We start from the raw sequence: 4,617 nt of genomic DNA, 5'->3' as shown, positions 1-4,617 counted from the left end.
AAATGATGAAATACTTGTTAAGTAGTCTTTTTCCATCTCCAATAAACATGTACCTTCACTTCATTGGAATTGAGTACAAGTTCATGTGAGCTCCAAATGACTCAACCTTCAGGGACAGTAAACTGTGTGGCAGAGCAGACAGAAGCAATACCTTTGAAAGATAAATGGTGAAATACTTAGTATAACGTTTATACTGAGATACCAAAATCTAACTTAGTTTCCTCTCCTTGTTACTCATAATCATATCTTGGTTTTCAGAATAGTTTTGTGCTAGTTGTTGTTTTTGCACTTTGCTATCAGGTTGTCATATATGTGTGAAAAAATATTCATTATAGTATGTCAATCATTTTAGTGCCTTACAATTTTCAATATCTTCACAAAAATGATGAAAGAAATTTCCATATATGTTATTTTTGTTTGAGTCTTGTTTGATTCATTCTCTGAGAATATATATCTTATTTTATTTTAGAAATAATTCAAACGTTCCAAAGTATTTTATTTTATTTTGTCCAACTTTACTGAGGTACAATTGACATTAAAAATTGTATATATTTGAGTTGTACAATGTTATGATTTGATATATGTATTCATTGGGTAATAATTACCACAAATTAATCAATACATTCATCACCACATATAGTTGCACATTGTGTGTGTCTGTATGTGTGTGTGTGTCTATGCATTGAGGACACTTAAGATTTACTTTTGTAGCAAATGTTAAGAACAGAGTGAGAGCCAATTCAAGTATTTTTTTAAATTTTTAAATTTTTGTGGGTACATAATAGGTGTATATAGTTATGGAATTTATGAGATGCTTTGATACAGGCATGCAATGTAAAATAATCACAATATTGAGAATGAGATAGCTATCCATTTACGCATTTATCCTTTGTGTTACCAAAAAATCCAATTACATTACTTTAGTTATTTTACACTTGATCTTAGCCAAAAGGCCGAGAAGTGATTAGTTATTTTAAAATGTACAATTTATTATTGAGTATAGTCACTCTCTTGTGCTATTGAATAGTAGATCTTATTTATTCTCAATAACAATTTATTGTACCAATTAAATATCACCAACTTCCTGCCCACTCCCCAACTTCCCATTACTATACCCAGGCTCTGGTTACCATCCTTCTACTCTGTATCTCCATGAATTCAATTGTTTTAATTTTTAGATTCTACAAATAAGTGAGAACATGTGAAGTTTGTCTTTCTGTGCCTGGCTTATTTCACTTAACATAATAATCTCCAGTTCCACCCATGTTGTTGCAAATGATAGGATCCCATTATTTTCTATGCTGAATAGTACTCCATTGTGTACAAGCACCATGTTTTCTTTCTTTATTCATCTGTCGATGGACTCTTACTTTGCTTCCAAATTTAGCTATCACAAACAGTGCTGCAGTAAACATAGTAGTGCAGATATCTCTTCGATATACTGATTTCCATTCTTTTAGGTATATATCCAGCAGTAGAAATGGTGGATTACGTGGTAGTCCAAATTTTAGTTTTTAGAGGAATCTGCAAATTTTCTCCATAGTAGTTGTATTTATATCTCCACCCTAATTTACCTTTCCACTAACAGTGTACGAGGATTCCCTTTTCTTCACATCCTCACCAACATTCATTATAACCCCTCTTTTTTATATAAGCCATTTTAACTGGAGTGAAATGATATTCCATTATAGTTTTTATTTACATTTCTCTGGTGATTCATGATGTTGAGCATCTTTTAATATGCGTTTTTGCTATTTGTATGACTTATTTTGAGAAATGTCTATTCAAATATTTTGCCCATTTTTAAAATCAGATTTTTCTTTCCTATAGAGTTGTTTGAGCTCCTTATATATAATATCGGTATTAATCCCTTCTCAGATAGGTAGTTTGCAAATATTTTCTCCCATTTTGTAGGTTGTCCCTTCATTTTGTTGATTGTACCCTTTGCTGTGCAGAAGCTTTTTAAGTTGATGTAATTCCATTTACTCCTGCTTGCTTTTGTTGCCTGTGTTTGTGGAGTATTATTGCTCAAGACATTTTTGCCCAGACCAAATCTCCTGGAGATTTTCCCCGATGTTTTCTTGCAGTAGTTTCATAGTTTGAGGTCTTAGATTTAAATGTTTGTTTAATACATTTTTACTTGATTTTTTTTTGTATAACGTGAGATATTTGGTCTAGATTTATTCTTCTGCATATGGATGTGCAGTTTTCCCAGCACCATTTATTGAAAAGGCTGTCTTTTCCCCAGTGTATGTTTCTGCCACCTTGTCAAAAATGAGCTCACTGTAGGTGGGTGAATTTGTTTCTGGGTTCTCTATTCTGTTCCATTAGTCTATTTGTCTGTTTTTATGCCAGTACAATGCTGTTTTGATTACTATAGTTCTGTAGTGTAATGTGAAGTCAGATAATGTCATTCTTCCAATTTTGTTCTTTTTGCTTAGGATAGCTTCGGCTATTTTGGGTCTTCTTTGGTTTCACATAGATTTTATAATTTTTTTATTTCTGTGAAGAATGTCATTGGTATTTTAATAGGAATTTCATTGAATCTGTAGGTTGCTTTGAATAGTAGGACCGTGTTAACAATATTGATCCTTCAAATCCATGAACATGGAATATTTTTCCATTTCTTTGTGTCCTCTTCAATTTCATTCATCAGTGTTTTATAGTCTTTATTATAGAGATCTTTTACTTCCTTGGTTAATTCCTAGGTATTTAATTTTATGTGTGGCTATTATAAATTGAATTACTTGTTAAATTTCTTTTTCAGATTGTTCTCTGTTTGGATACAGAAATACTTCTGATTTTTTATATTGATTTTGTATTCTTCAATTTTACTGAAATTGTTTATCCGTTCTAACAGTTTTCTTTTGGAGTCTTTAGGCTTTTCTTTTTTTTTTTTATTATTATACTTTAAGTTTTAGGGTACATGTGCACAATGTGCAGGTTAGTTACATATGTATACATGTGCCATGCTGGTGCGATGCACCCACTAACTCGTCATCTAGCATTAGGTATATCTCCCGATGCTATCCCTCCCCCCTCCCCCCACCCCACAACAGTCCCCAGAGTGTGATATTCCTCTTCCTGTGTCCATGTGATCTCATTGTTCAATTCCCACCTATGAGTGAGAATATGCGGTGTTTGGTTTTTTGTTCTTGCGATAGTTTACTGAGAATGATGATTTCCAATTTCATCCATGTCCCTACAAAGGACATGAACTCATCATTTTTTATGGCTGCATAGTATTCCATGGTGTATATGTGCCACATTTTCTTAATCCAGTCTATCATTGTTGGACATTTGGGTTGGTTCCAAGTCTTTGCTAAATGTAAGATTATATTATCTGCAAACAAGGATAATTTGACTTCTTCCTTTCCAGTTTGGATGCCCTGTATATCTTTGTTTTGTTTTTTTCTTCTGATTGCTCTAGCTAGAACTTTCAGCACTGTGTTGAATAAACGTGATGAAAGTGGGAATCTTTGTCTTGTTACAGATGTAGAGGAAAGGATTTCACTTTTTCCCTATTTATTATGATACTAGTGTAGGTCTATCATATATGGCCTTTATTATGTTGAGGTGTGTTCTTTCTATCCTGTTTTTTGAGAGTTTTCATGATAAAGGATGTTCAATGTTATCAAATACATTTTCAGCATTAACTGAAATGATTATATGAGTTTTATTCTTCATTCCCTTGATATGATCTACCACTGGGGTACCCAATTCCTAGGCCATGGTATGGTTCGTAGCCTGTTAGGAACGGGGATGTACAGCAGGACGTGAGCGATGAGTAAGTAAGCGAAGCTTCATCTGTATTTACAGCTACCCCCTATCACTTGCATTGTCACCTGGGTTCCGCCTACTGTCAGATCAGCAGCACAGTTGGATTCTCACAGGAACACGAACCCTTTTGTGAACTGCACATTTGAGGGATGTAGGTTACACACTGCTTATGAGAATCTAATGCCTTATGATCTATCACTGTCTCCCATCACCCCCAGATGGCACCGTCTAGTTTCAGGAAAACAAGCTCAGGGCTCCCACTGATTCTATATTATGATGAGTTGTACAATTATATCATTGTACATTACAATGTAATAATAATAGAAATAAAGTGCACAATAAATGTAATGAGCTTGAATCATCCTGAAACCATCCCCCTCCACGGGTCCATGGGAAAATTGTCTTCCAAGAAACAAGTTCCTGGTGCCAAAAAGGTTTGGGGCCACTGGATTGTATCAGATTGATTGATTTGCTTTTGTTGAACCATCCTTGCAAATCAGGGATAAATCCCACTTGGTCATGATGAGTGATCTTTATAACATATAGTTGAATTAGATTTGCTTTTGCATCAATAATCACCAGATATATTGGTCTGTAGTTTTCTTTTTTCAATGTTCTTTGTCTTGTTTCGGTATCAGGGTAATACTGGCCTTGTGGAATGAGTTTGGAAGTACTCTCTCCACTTTTAATTTTTGGAAAAGTTTGAGTAGGGTTGGTATTAGCTCCTCTTTTAATGTTTGGTAGAATTCACCAGTGAAGCCAGTGAGTCCTGGGCTTTTCTTTACTAAAAGACTTTTTATTACAGCTTCAAACTCATTACTTGTTATTAATCTGTTC

At 34.1% G+C, this 4,617-nt stretch overlaps 1 pseudogene; it reads right to left on the bottom strand.

Moving 5' to 3' along the window:
• Window positions 1-801: 801 nt before the first annotated feature.
• LOC112207256 (U2 spliceosomal RNA) lies at window positions 802-965 on the bottom strand (annotated as a pseudogene).
• Between the last annotated feature and the right edge of the window lie 3,652 nt (window positions 966-4,617).

This window comes from Pan troglodytes, chromosome X (genome assembly GCF_028858775.2).
Source record: "Pan troglodytes isolate AG18354 chromosome X, NHGRI_mPanTro3-v2.0_pri, whole genome shotgun sequence".
Lineage (NCBI taxonomy): Eukaryota > Metazoa > Chordata > Mammalia > Primates > Hominidae > Pan > Pan troglodytes.
Note: the sequence above shows the minus strand (reverse complement) of the source record. Positions and strands in the feature narration are given on the sequence as shown.